Source organism: Rhinolophus sinicus, linkage group LG07 (assembly GCF_036562045.2).
Source record: "Rhinolophus sinicus isolate RSC01 linkage group LG07, ASM3656204v1, whole genome shotgun sequence".
NCBI lineage: Eukaryota > Metazoa > Chordata > Mammalia > Chiroptera > Rhinolophidae > Rhinolophus > Rhinolophus sinicus.
The window spans coordinates 3,629,150-3,643,898 of record NC_133757.1 but is presented as its reverse complement, the minus strand read 5'-3'; the positions used below and the strand labels follow the sequence as shown (position 1 = coordinate 3,643,898).

At 47.9% G+C, this 14,749-nt stretch overlaps 1 protein-coding gene across 4 annotated transcripts in view; it reads left to right on the top strand.

Moving 5' to 3' along the window:
• PTPRE (protein tyrosine phosphatase receptor type E) overlaps positions 1-14,749 on the top strand; it is a 136,211-nt gene that overhangs the window by 29,662 nt on the left and 91,800 nt on the right. The window lies entirely within an intron of this gene.

Here is a 14,749-nt window from a genome sequence, read left to right as displayed (position 1 = left end):
GATGGATGGATGGATGGATGGATGGATGGATGGATGGATGGGTGGGTGTGTGGATGGGTGGGTGCATGGATAGGTGGGTGTGTGGATGGGTGGGTGGGTGTGCTGGGTGGGTGCTTGGATAGGTGGTTTGGTAGGAGGATGGATAGATGGATGGATGAGTAGGTGGGTGTGTGGATGGGTGGGTGGGTGTGCTGGGTGGGTGGATGGATGAGTGGGTGGATGGATGAGTGGACATGTGGATGGATGGATAGATAGATCGGGGGGTGATATACCCATGGATGGATACTTGATGATCTAGAGAAGCAGGCAAAGACCAGGCCATGACAGCCTTATGAGCAGACTGAGCACAGTATGGAAAGCCATTTAGAGTTCAAGCAGAAGAGTGACAAATGTATCTGTATGTGAAAGACCCCTCTGGTTCCATGTGGACAACAGGCTGATGGAGGCACAGGACTGGAGGCAAGAGACTGGTTGGAAGGTTGTTGCAGTGAGAGAGAACTGCCCTGAAATTAGGTGGGTGCCCTGAAACATCATGGAGAAAGTGGGCCAGTTCTACACATTTTCAGAAAGTACAATTCTCGGGAACAGTGACTGAGATGTTTGGGGTAAGGCACACAGACACTATGCCCCTCCCCCCCCCCCCCAGTTGAATAGGTGGCTAGGGGGATGGCGGCACCTTCCATCAGAGTAGGGGGGAAGGAAGAGGGTCGGGATTGGGAGGAGGGATGGATTATGGAGACTGTCACAGCAGCTGTAGTGCTTGGTGGTATTGATGGTCTGCAAGCCGTCTCCACTGCAGGCCCGGAAGGCAGGCCCCCAGTTTCCTCGCGGTCTTCCCCACATCCCAGAGCTTAGCTCAGTGCCAGGTATGTGCTGCTGTTTGAAGCTGTTGGTCTAATGGATGAATATGGAACTGGGATTAAAGCCTGCCCCTCTCAGCTGTGCCACTCCTGGGACAGGTATATGGGGCAGAGCCAGCTGACTGGAGAAACTGGCAGGTCAATGTGGAGAAGCTTCCAGAGTGAACTGGCAGTGGGGGGAAGGTAAGGTGTCCACATGTGGCTGGTGCCTCAAGCCCGAGGCACCATGACAGACTTCCAGCTACTTGCCCACTGGATGCTGCATTTCTCTCTCTGCTCTGGGCTCCTGTTCGAGGAATCTCCTTTCTCATGACAGATATCACACACACTGAACGCTGGCCATGCTGCAAAGGAAGCTGAGTGTGAGCTGCCTTCCTCCACAGGAACGGTTTGGCAATTAACCAAAGACTCACTATTACCACACATCCTCAAGGAAGTAGGTCATGTGTCCCCAGGACAGTCACTGAGGTCAATGAGAGTGAGATGTTTGGCCTGAGATGGGGCTTCCTTTTTCTCAGAGCTCCAAAGGGTGTGGGCCAGGAGCCATTTTGTTTTCTTGTCAGTGATGGGTTTCCTTCCCCAAGGTTTGTCACGCCTCTCTCCACACCTGCCTACTCTGAGGTAAAGGGACACAGAAATGCATTCTCTGTTTTATTTGTGACTCTGGCTGACCCCTGGGAGGGACTCGCCATTGTTGGGTTCTCTCCTGGTCCTACACAGTAGTTGAAGAAGAGAATCTGCAGGACACTTGCCCTGGACGCCACGTGACTCTGGAATGTCCACTGCAAAGCTCCCCACAGGTTTCTGAGAGAGGCCTGGGTGTGTGGGAGGCTTCACCTTAAGGTGATGGTGGCCCAAGATGGATGGGCGTGGACCTGGGAGATGGCTGGGGAAGCACCTTCAGATAGGGTGGGTCAGTTAGTGCCGGCGGAGGAAAGCCTGGTGAGATCTGACAGAGGCTGGGTGAGGGGTGCAGGAGGAATGGCGTCCTGCTTCTGGGTCGTCCCTTCAGAGTCAGGGAGGGGATGGGGCTCCTTCAGCAACCTGTGTGTGAAGGGGAGTCATTGTCACTCAAAGCCCATAGTTTGCAGTAGGGGTCACTCTGGAGAGTATACATCCTATGGGTTTTGACAAATGCGTATGACATGTGTCCATTACAGCACAGAATAGTTTCACTGCCCTAAACGTCCCCTGTGCTCCACTTGTTGATCCGTCACTCCTTCCCAACCCCTGGCGGCCGCTGAGCTTTTTACATTCTCCGTAGTTTTGCCTTTTCTAGAATGTTGGAATTGGAATCATATAGCATGTAAACTTTTGGGATTGGCTTCTTTCACTTAGTCATATGCATGTAAGGTTCCTCCATGTCTTTTTATGGTTTGATAGCTCATTTCTTTTTAGTGCTGAGTAATATTCTATTGTCTGGATGGACCACAGTTATTTATCTGTCCATCTACTGAAGGATATCTTCGTTGCTTCCAAGTTTGGGTGATTATGAATAAACATTGCAGGTTTCTGTGTGAACACAAGTTTTCAACTTGTTTGGGTAAATACCAAGGTGCACAATTGCTGGATTGTATGGTAAGATTAAGTTTCATTTTGTAAGAAACTGCCAAACTGTCTTCCCAGGTGGCTGCACCGTTTTGCATTCCCATCAATAAATGAGAGTTTCTGTTGCTTCACCTCCTTGTCAGGATTTGTTCTTGTCAGTGTGTTGGATTTTGGCCATTCTGATAGGTGTGTGGTGGTATCTCATTGTGGCTTTAATTTGTATTTTCCTAATGACACTTGAGGTGTGATCAAACAACATGGTGAATGTTTAATAAAAAAAAAATTAATGCAGTGAAAGATACATTGCCATTAATCCCCTCAAAATACTCCCCCTTACTTTGAACACACTTATCCCATCGTTCTTGCCACTTTCTGAAGCAGTTCTGGAAGTCCTCTTTTGTGAGTGTCTTTAGTTGCGCTGTCGTGGCTGCTTCGATGTCCTGAGTCATTCTGACTTTGGAGAAGAGCCAGAAGTCTCATGGTGCCAGATCCAGTGAATACGGTGGATGAGGACAGACCGTAATGTTTTTATTTGACAGAAATTGCCGTGTACCAGAAGTGACGAGTGACACGGAGCCTTTCCGTATATGTGGAGCATCTTTTCATGTGCTTAGTTTTCATCTGTATATCTTATTTGGTGAGGTTTCTGTTTGGGCCTTTTGCCCATTTTTTAATCAGGTTGTTTTTTTGATTGTTGATTTTTGAGAGTTCTTTATATATTATTGATGAATCCTTTATCAGATTTGTCTTTTGCAAATATTTTTCTCCCAGTCTATGGCTTCTCTTCTCATTCTCTTCACAGTCAGTGTCTTTTGCAGAGCAAAAATGTTTAATTTTAGTGAAGTCCAGCTTATCAATTCTTTCATGGATCCTGTCTTTGGTGTTGCCTCTAAAAAGCTATCACTATACCCAAGGTCATATAGTTTTTCTTCTGTGTTATCTTTTACAAGTTTTATAGTTTTGAGCTTTACATTTAGATCTGTGATCAAATTTCAAGTTAATTTTTATGAAGGATTTAAGATTTGTGTCTATATTCATTTTTTTTTTTTTTGGCAGTTGTTCAAACACCATTTGTTGAAAAGGCTACCTCTTGTCCATTGTATTGCCTTTGTTCCTTTATCAAAGATCAGTTGTTAATACCGTGTTTCCCCAAAAATAAGACCTAGCCAGACCATCAGCTCTAATGCATCTTTTGGAGCAAAAATTAATATAAGACCCGGTCTTATTTTAATATAAGACTGGGTGTAATATAATATATAATATGATATAATATTTGGTACAATATAACATAATATACTAATACTGGGTATAACATAATATAATACCATGTATAATATAATACCAGGTATAATATAATATAATACTGGGTCTTACATTAATTTCTGCTCCAAAAGATGCATTAAAGCTGATTGTCTGGCTAGGTCTTATTTTCGGGAAACATGGTATTTATGTGGGTCTTTTTATTTTTTTAAGATTTTATTGGGGAACAGTGTGTACTTCCAGGACTTTTTCCAAGTCAAGTTGTTATCCTTTCAGTCTTAGTTGTGGAGGGCACAGCTCAGCTCCAGGTCCAGTTGCCATTGTTAGTTGCAGGGGCTGCGACCCACCATCCCTTGTGGGAGTCGAACCAGCAACCTTGTGGTTGAGAGCCCGTGCTCCAACCAACTGAACCATCCAGGAGCTCAGTGGCAGCTCAGCTCAAGGTGCCGTCTTCAATCTTAGTTGCAGGGGGCAGAGCCCACCATCCTTTGTGGGAGTCAAGGAGTCGAACCAGCAACCTCGTGGTTGAGGGCCCACTGGTCCATGAGAGCCCACGGCAGCTTTCGGTGTTAGGAGCATGGAGCTCCAACCACCTAAGCCACTGGGCCGGCCCTATGTGGGTCTATTTTTATGCTCTGTTTTATGTTCTGTTTCATTGACCTATTTGTCTATTCTTTTGCCAATACCACACTGTTTTAACTACTGTAGCTTTATAGTAAGTCTTTAGGTAGTGTCAGCCCTGTAGCCTTGTTGTTCTTCTTAATTATCATGTTGGCTATTCTGGGTCTTTGGCCTCTCTCCATAAACTGTAGCATTAGTTTGTCAATATCCACAAAATTACCTGCTGGGATTTTGATTGGGATTGCATGGAATCAATGGATCAAATTAGAATGAATTGATATCTTTATAATATTGAGTCTCTATTCATGAAGATGGAACAGCTCTCATTTATTTAGTTCTTTGATTTCATTCATCAGAGTTTTGTCATTTTCCTCATATAGATTTTGTACAACTTTGTAAGATTTATACAAGTGTTTCATTTTGGAGGTGCTAATGTAAATAGTATTGTATTTTTAATTTCAAATTCCACTTGTTCATTACTGTTATATAGAAAAGCAGTTGATTTTTTAAATTAACCTTGTATCCTTGTAACCTTGCTATAATTGCTTATTAGTTAAAGGAGGTTGTTGTTGTTTTTAATTTCAGATTTTCTACATAAATCTGTGAATGAAAACTGTTTCATTTCTTAATTCCCAATCAATATACCTTTATTTCCTTTTCTTATCTTATTGCACTCGCTAGGACTTCCAGTACAGTGTTGAAAAGGAATGGTAAAGGGGACATCCTTGCCTTGTTCCTGCTTGTAGTGGGAAAGCATCTAGTTTCTCACCATTAAATGTTGTGTTAACTGTAGGTTTTTTGGTAGATGTTCTTTGTCAAGTTGAGGAGTTTCCCTTCTATCCTTAAGTTTGCTGGGAGTTTTTATCATGAATGGGAATTGGATTTGTCAAGTGGTTTTTCTGTTTCTATTGATAAGATCATGGGATGTTTCTTCCTTAGCCTGTTGATATGATACATTACATTAATTTATTTTCATATGTTGAACCAGCCTTGCATACCTAAGATAAATCCATCTTACTTGTGACGTATAATTATTTTATACATTGTTGGATTGAATTCGCTAATATTTTGTTAAGGATTTTTACATCTGTGTACATGAGGGATATTGGTCTATAGTTTTTCTTTTTTGAAATGTCTTTGTCTGATTTTGCTATTAGGGTGATGCTGGCCTCATAGAATGAACTAGGAAGTATTTCCCCTGCTTCCATCTTCCAGAAGAGATTGTAAAGGGCCAGTATAATTTCTTCCTCAAAGTTTGGTAGAATTCACCAGTCACCCATCTGTGCGTGGTGCTTCCTGTTTTGGAAGGTTATTAATTATTGATACAATTTCTTTAATAGATATAGTTCTATTCAACTTATCTAGTTCTATTTTTTTTTAAGAGAATTCCAGATTAACTACAGGTTGGGGCTTGAGTGGGGTAGAAAAAAGACAGTGGCTGAGTGTCCTAAAAGGCTGTCCAGTTCATGCATTCGCTCACTCATTCATTTATTCACCGCACATTCGTTCAGTAGCCACCTACTGAACCTGTTTACCAGGAATAAACCCTGTTCCAAGGTGACAGCATGTGCATCTCCTCTGCTTTCCTGTGATTTTCCTTGATTTCTTACATTTTTTGTTTTTAATGTGTAACGATGCATCCACAATAATGTAGAGTCCATTAGTTTGTATTTTGTTACAATCCTTGAAGTAAGCTGAACAGAAGGCAACCTTCCTGAATTTGCAAAGAAAGTGATTGCCAAGCACATTAGAAGCATTGAGTCCATTACTTGGAAGATGTTTTATTTAAAGGACGCACTCACTTTCAAATGGCCTTAAGCAGTTCCTCCGTAGCAGTGTAGGGTGTGGCTATGGAGTCAGACCCGCCTGAGGGGGCCCTGGCTCAGCCGCTTGCTAGCTGGGAGACCTAGGAGGATCTTTTTATCTCTTTAGTCCTTCTTTCTTTCCCTTGGAAGATGAACATAATAATGCCAGCCTTGTAGACTGCTTGTGAGGATAAATGAGATGATGTTATAAAGCTTCTAGCACAAGGCTCGGCAAAACACCAGTGGTAGCTCTTATTAATTAATTCTAGCTGTGTTGAGAGTCCCCTCAGTGCTACAGGGGTGCAGAGGTGTAAAAGTGAGTGCCGGTCCTCCCGGAGAATATACAGCCTGCGTGGGAAGCAAGGCCAGATGACCTTAGAAGGTGCACAGTGATCAAAGATCAGGGGAAACAATGAGGCAGATGCCAGTTAGAAAGGAGACCAGGTCCCTGGCCTGGCAGGCGTGCCAGCGTGCTGGCGTCAGGGGCTTGGGCCGCCTGGTATTGAAGGGTCAGATGCTGCATTTGAAGTGGGCTTTGAAGGGCGAGGTGGGCCGTACATGGGAGAGAAAGGCCCTCCTCCCCCGCAGTGCACAGCGCCCCACCGTACCCCACTCTGCAGAGCAGATGCTGAGCAAGCCAACGCTGGACTTCGGTCCAGGGAGAGGTAGCATGCAGAAAATGCACCGTGAGAAAGCTGCCTGTGTGTGCGAATAGCGAGGTTTCTCTGCTCTTTGAAAAGGTCCTGTGTCAACTTCTCCCACCTTGGGCCCTGGGATAACTTCTCGGCCTCACACATTTAGGCCTTACGGATTCTCTTGGGCTTCTACGTCCTGGTCCAGAAGGCATGTCTCCTGGGGATCTGATCTCGGCTCACCCCTGACTTTACCTGGTCCCCTCTGACCCTGGGCACACACACACACCCTAACAACCGTAGCTTTTTGTCCCTGGAGCCTGCAGTAGGTCCAAGTCTTCGTGGGACTTGTAGCTCAGTAAATGTGTGAGTTTTCCATCGTCCAGACCTTGCTTGAATGTATGAGCATTTGGCCCTGTTGGCCCCCGAATATGAGACCTTTTCTTACACAGAAACAAGTGGTTCCCACCTGTCCCTCGTCTTCGTCGTGAGTGTGCATTCAGGCGATGCCAACGCCTTGGCTTCTGAAGCAGAGCTGTGGGGGTGGGGGGCTTGGCTCACCCCACGTGTCCGGCGTGTATGTGGCCTTCTTCGGGGCATATAAGTGCTTTCTTCAGCTCACACAAATGAGAACGATTAGACATTCAGTAAAATGTCCCAGCTGCAGTCTAATTATTTCACATCGTCACTGGTGACAGCCTCCCTTTTTGGCGGGAGGTAAGATGAGAACAGTGTTGGCTTGTTGGGGAGCTGCTCGTGCCGCGGCGGTTGCAGAGAATGGAAATACTTCTTTAGCGGCCTCTCTGTGGGGCAGGGTGGTTGGGGGAGGGTGTGCTTAGAAGTGGGGGCTTGGTAAAGGCCCTCGGCAGCCTTGGTGTTTCTCTCCAGGAAGAGGACGGGACCAGGCAAGCACAAGTGACCAGAAGGGGGCACGGGCTCCCCCAGGAGGCTCCGGACAGCCTGGCACCCGAGAATGTACCAAAGCCGGCACACACAGGGTGGAGACTTCTTGACAAAAGTGGGGCGCTCTGTGACTGCTCTGTGATCACTGTGCCGTCTGCGCTGTAGGCCCAGCAAGAGAAAGCATGGCCCCTGGGAGGGACTGGAGCACGTGCTGTCACACAGCTGTGTGACTCTCTCTCCCCAGCATCTTTCTGTCCCTTCCTAGTTGTCACTGACTTGCTAGTCATGTATTTGTGTGTTAATGTGTCATTTCTATCCGCACACATGACTGTCAGCAACACTGAGCAGGACGTGGCCTGTGTCGCTGTCACTGTCCCCAGGCGTAGCAGGTGCGTGTCATGGGCTCTTGGTGGGTATCTATGGAATGAATGAATGAGTGAATGAATGAGTGAATGAATGAGTGACAGAAGACATGAAATGCGCCTTACACGACACTTGGTGTATAATAATCACTCAGGAGATGCTTGTTCTGGGGGGTGGGAGAGAGACTCAGTTTTCCTGGACGTGTTACTGGATTGTTTTAATTTCATTGAACAATAAGCATTTATTACCTTTCTTGACTTTCTCGGTAACAACAGGGAAGCATGGTAAATGTTCAGCCCTTCCTTCTCACTGGGGCCCAGGGGTTAGAGGAAGTCTGGCTGCCCGGGGCACATGGCTCTAGCCCCAAACAGGGGATCCCGCCCCAGAGACAGCTCCCTGCACCTGCAAGATGGCCAGTGGAGTGCGGGCACCATGCCAGGTCACACGTGTCCGTTCTTATCACTCTCAGGGCACCATGAGACAGGCGAGAGGCCCAGGACCAAGGGTGAAGTAACTCCTTCCACGTGGCTCGGCTCACGGGACAGTGAGCCCAGGGCCAGTGCTGACCCACGCCTTCATCTGGAGGGGAGGGGCTGGGAGTGTGCCCTGCTCACAGTGTCTGCAGGGCGGGGCCTGGCCGAGCCTCAGGCATCCCCCTTTCTGGGCCAGCACTTCCGTTTCCCCCGTATTGTCTGAGCGCTTCTTGTCAGTTACCTGTCAAAACTAGACCCATACATTTTTAATCAGCTGCAGTCAGATTACAACTCTCAATGTTTATAGGGCACATGCCCCATTCAAGACATAGCAGTGGGTGCCCTGGGGCCGACAGAGCAGGCTTGGTCGCTAGGACCCCACCTACTCGGATGCCCAGTAGGGCATGGACCTGTGCTCACGCTCTGCAGTGGAGGAGGAATGAAGCCCTGTCCTGGAGAAGCCCTGCAGCTGCTCACGTCACTGGCCCTTGGACAGTGACCGTGCCTGCTAGGAAGAAGGCTGGTGTTCTTTTTCCTGCAATCTGATCGCTTGGCTGAAGCCGCTGGGAGAGGCTATGCTGGGTCACTTGATAGGTCCAGGCAGAGACCGTGCTCTTGGCAAGGGCTTCCCTTACCTGGCCGCTTAGAATGGGTGGAGCTGTCACCACTGCACTCAGTCCCACAGGTTACAGCTTATTTTCACAGCCCACACAGGACATCAAAGCTTGACCCTGGAGGGTCCTCAGATACCCTCCCATTCTGCCATCCATCCCCTCCATAAATGTGTGCCCTGGCTCTCCCTAGGACCTCAAGCATTTCATTGGGGGAAAGACAAAGTATATTTGTGAAAAAGCAGTAGTGCATTTGGTTTAAGGTCAGTTCAAGGTAAATGTGGGGATGAATCAGAGATGGTTTGGAAAAGGAGTTTGCCAGCCTGAGGTCTTGAGACGTCAGTGGGGAGCCATAGACTGTTTTAGAGCAAGGTCACGGCATGATCACATCTGCATCTTTAGAAATTAGCCGTTGGCTGAGCGGAGACTGAGGCTGGGAGATTGTCTGGGACACCATCCATCATGCAAGCAAACTCGTATTAAACATGAATTACGTACCAGGGCTTGTGCTGAGTGCAGGAAGGTGGATTGGAAATGGTGATGCCTTTCCTTGAATCCAGACTAAAGTCACCGCAGCTGAGCCAAGACCAGAGATGGACAAGAAAAGGGAGTTCTCAGTGGTCTCACGTCTGTGTGTGGGTGAGGGGCACAGGAGCCCAAGGGGCATTGGTTCTCAGCTGGGTCCATTTTGCCCCCCAGAGACATTTGCAAAACCTGGATACAGGCTTGATTGTCATGACGGGGGTGGGGGGGTGGGTGCATTTACTAGCATTTAGAGGATAGAGGCCAGGAATGCTGCTAAATATCCCACAATGCATAGGACAGACCCCCTCCCCCCAGTGACAAAGGATTATCTGGTCCAAAATGTTAATAGTGCCGAAGCAAAGAAACCTGGGCTAAGGTAATGTGTGAGAGGGTAGGGCGGGGTCTTGCCATCCATAGAAGCCAGGGGCCTGGGGGCTTCTGACATTCCAGGGTGGGGTGCCCTCACATTCCTATGAGGAAGTGGAAAGGTGTGCCCCAGAGACCTTAACTGGGATGGTGGGTAACAGGCTCAGAAACACTGGCTGAGGCTGAAAGAAGGATGTGCAGCTGGGGACAGGGCTCGGTCTGTGGACGAGAGCCGCTGAGATGACAGCGAGGCCCCACTGAGTCAGATGAAAGTCCCGGACGGTCCTGCCCAGAGGGGCTGGGGGAGCAGACACAGCCAAAGGCCCGCTGTGTTGGGGCCCATTCCCCGTATCGCCCGTACACACTGGCCTGCAGGGATGTCTGGAATGCTCCCCCAGCACCCTTGCATCTAAGTAACTCCCACTGCTCCTTCAGCGCTCAGCCAAGGCTGCTTCCTAGAGGGAGCCCTCCCTGACTGCTAGTGTGGGTCAGGTTGCGTGTCTCAAAGATCCTTGTTTGCTAAGCTGAACACATGGTCACTCATGTCTCCCCCACCACACTATGAGCTGCCTGAGAGCTAGAGGGCCTTCTGAGGTGGTCCGTTGTGGTATCTCCAGAGCCCAGCACCTAGTAGGGATTCAGGAAGTGCTTTATAAATGAGTTCACTTGTCCTTAATAACCAAGTCTTTGCACTGTTTATGGCAAAACTGAGCTGACAAATCCCAAGTGGGCAGGGAAAGTGTTTCCAGGCCTGGGGAGGCTTAGAATGAGGGCAGGGCGTCTCCTCTACCCTCACTGGGGAGCTGTGTGTGTGTGGGGGGGGGCTAGGGGTGGTCGCCAGCAGCCTGAGGCTGCCAGCACACCAGCTCGGGTGTCCAGCACAGCTCCCTGGGTGCCAGGAGCTCTGTACAGAAGGAGAGGCTGCGCTGGGCCCAGGCGCCCTCTCTAGCCTCTGTGCCCATCTGCAGAGCTGCCTCGCCCCTCTGTGCCCAAGACAGAAAGATGGCTTCTCCCTCTTGGAGGAGAAACCAGGCACCGAGCTTCAATCTCTGTTTTCATCATTTCCTAAAAGTGTTCAGTTTTACTTTGTTAAAACAAGAGTCGGGGTCAGCGCTGGCCTCAAGGTTTTCAAACCTCCCTCCTGGTGCCATCCAGCTTCTCCTGGCCCCAGCTCATTGCATATGAAGTTGAACCAGGTGTAATTGCAGTCTATTACCCGTGCCCAGCTGGCAGGGGTCCTTTTTCTTTATGAAGTTTAAAACGTTTAGGAATATACTTTTATGTAGATGGTGCTTCTAGCTGTCTCTAAGAATTAATGAATTTCTTAATTCCATTTTTTCAACATTGAGCCCTTGGACAAGTCTCAATGTTAAGGGAAAGGTTTACTTCTTTATTAATAAATTTGAGTGTCTCGGCAAGTCTTTCATACTGCAAGGGCGCTCACATTACATGACAATTAGTCCTTTTCGCTAAGATAGAGGTTGTAACATTCGGGAATATTACTTTGGGGGATGCAAACTCTGTTCAAGTAATGATTTTCTTTTTTAAAAAAAAAAGCTTTCTGCACCAGTGGCTGCCATGAAGAGTTTCATTTTCAATAAGCACTCCGCTGGTTAGTTGCGTAGTTTTCAGAATGCAAGCTCATCAGCCATCTCCCCAGCGTGTTGCTGGGAAGTAGCAGAGTTCTTTGGATCGCACAGAATGTGTCTGAGTGAGTGACATGCCAGCCTTTCCTGTATTCTTCCACTGAAATCCCGGGAGAGCATTTGAGCTTTAAACGTTCTCTTTTGCCAATTTCTCAGAACCCTTTGGAGATCCTGCACTCGATTTCTGAAATTCGGTCCGAGAGGAACTTCCGTAATAAGTATGTCACTGCTACAATAGGTGGGTTTTACCTGTGACGAAGCTTCTTTAATTTGAACTTCGAAAATGATATTTTTATAATCGTCAAATGGCAGGAAATAGATGCTGTCTCCCTTAATTTTATCATTCTAAATGTCACAAGAAGGGCAAGGATCTTTAAAAGACAAAAGAAGTGCTTCAATTAGTAATTCCCATGGTAACTAATAGAGCTCGGTCTTTTTTTTCCAGTTCTGTGGCTATTTTAAGTACTTAAATTGATTTGCATCCCTGTGGAAATGTGAAAAAAAGTGTGGATTCAGTCCATCCACTCCGCTGGGAGTTTGGGGGTTTTCTGCTGGAAACCATAGTCTTCTGCTTCCTTCCCACATATTTACAGTAGAAGGTAAGGCCAGCTCCTCATAAGAAATGTTTATATACCCTTAAATTGGGAAGAAGTCATGATTGCCCACTGCATTCCTTTTGCAGTTTATATTAAAACGTAGATACATAAATAACTTTGTTCTGTATCCTCTTACAGTTATATTAAAGCATAAATATACATGTGTGTTAGTGGCCACACATTAGATGATGAAACTGGCTCTCTGGGAGCTAAGCGGGGGAACCCCCTCCTCGGGTCTGAGCCCAGAAACCTTGTTTCTGCCCAGCGCCCACTACAGGGCATTCAGACCTTGGCTGGCTCAGGATCAGCGCCACCTCTCACCCCGTCTTGTACAGGACTGGGGACACTGAATTCAGTGGCCGTGGGCCACACCCCTGGACACTGGGGTCTCCTATCTTTCCGCACCGGCCCCTTTGCCAGCACGCCCTCCTCCCTTCTTCGTGCTGGTCGCTGGTCCCCAGGGTGGTCTGCAGGTGCCTGGGTGGAGCGTGGTACCGGCCTCCAGTCACTGCCGAGCAGGGGATGCGCACGGCGCGCAGCGTCTTCACTCAGCATCCAACAGCCCTAGGTAGGAAGCGGGCAGGCAGTCATCCTCTTTTTAACACGAGGGATGGAAGCCAGGAGGCCAGACACTGCGTCTTGGGTCAGCGGGGTTCTTGCCTCAGCAGGTGTGTGGCGCCCTCTGGACACTCACGTTCTGACGGGAATGGCTAGAGGGTTACCGATCGTTTATGTTTTAAAGTGGGTCAGGACACTGAAGGAGAGGTCAGACTACGGCTGGTTTCTCAGGGATGATATATTGACTATATTGACAGATACTACACTAGTAACGCACACAGAAGGAAACGTTTTGGAGCCGGTTGTGGTCATGGTCATGGTAACAAGTCAGTATTTACTGAGCACGTGACATGTGCCAGACACCATAGAAGGTGCGTGATGGATGCCACCTTGCAGACCCCAAGCACCTCAGGGTGACCAGCCACTCAGGCTGCCAAGAGAGAGGGGTGTACCGTCAGGCAGCATTTCCAGTGCCAAACCAGAAAGTCCCTGGCCAGTCAGGACAAGTCGGTCACCCTCCCCGCTACCCCAGGATAAAGGGGACTTCTGTCATTTTATCAATGGACATCCTATGGCTCTGAAAGGTGAGGTAACCTGCCCAGGCTCATCTCGCGGCAGGGGGACCAGTGCAAGCCAGCCCCCAGATCCGCATGCTTTGACCACAGCCACCCTCCCAATCAGGGTCTTAAGAGGCAATCCCTCCCATGACTGAAGGCCCAAGGTCGTCGTGTGAACAACATCTTAAGATTTATATGCAAGTTGGAGATTCCTAGTTCTTTCTGAAAACAAAAATGGTAAAACTCAGACGATTATTTTGAACTAAAGTTCATGCCTAAAGGTAAACAAGATTGTTCTATAAGAAATCAGCCTTTTCATGGCAAACCAATATTCCAAGGGCAGAGTTCCTTTCGATCTTTTAGTTCTCTTCATGCAGTGGTCATCCGTTGCCCTACTGTGTGAAGAGTAGATGCTGCAGGAACGTTTCTCAGGTGACCACATTTGTAAATCGATTTTTTAAAAGACAAATTAGTTAATTTATTAGTTATACAGGGTAAAAAGTAGTACCAGCAATGATCCAAACTAGTAGATCAAATGACACTTCCAGAAAGTGTACACAGTCCGTGAGTGCAGAGGACCTCTGATTTTCACACAGGGAGCCGCTGTGTAACCAGGGCTCAGAGGCAGTACAGTGGGACCTGGCCCTACACATACTCAAGCCTTCGGGTGCTTCTCTCTCCCAGTCTCTCCACCCCTCCACCCACGGGTAACCACTCCCCCATTTCCAACACCACACATTCACTTTGCCTGCTTTGGAATTTACATAAACGGGATCATAGAGTGTGTGTGTAAAGCCTTAATATTTATTGAACACCAATGACATGCAAGGTGGGGTGTACAGGTTCAGTGGACGTCACTGAGCTGGCGTTAAATGCACACAGTTGGTTCTTATGGAGGCATCTGTGTCCCTGTGCAGGTCACAGAGTTGTCTCGGCAGTCAGTCCTCAAAGACCATACTCACCCGACAACCATGCTGTGGCTTCAGGAAGCCATCGTCGCTGTGTAAACCAACCGTTTACAATCCATCCTAGCTATGAATTCAACAGGGAAATTTCTGTGTTCTTGGGAAGTTGTCTGAATGCTAAAGTCTTCCATACTCTGGGCTCAAGCAAACAAGGTGGGACCATTTAGAGACGAAGCCACTCTAAGGTTTGGGGGCAGAGGGGGAGGTGGCATTCAGAAGACATCTTGCATGGCTGCCACCAGCGGAGACCTCATGTCTGGTGAAGGCGCAGCCATTTCAACAGTCCCCTTCCAACCCCAGGGTCTACCTAACAAAATGCTTGCTTATCCTGGCCATGCAGGAATCCTGCATGGAATGACCAGTGCCCAGGGCAGGAAGATCCACCATGGCTGTACTGCAGGCTGGTGTCACCGTTATTATGTCTTGGTAATCTGTGCGCGTCACCCCCAGGAAGCCTTTG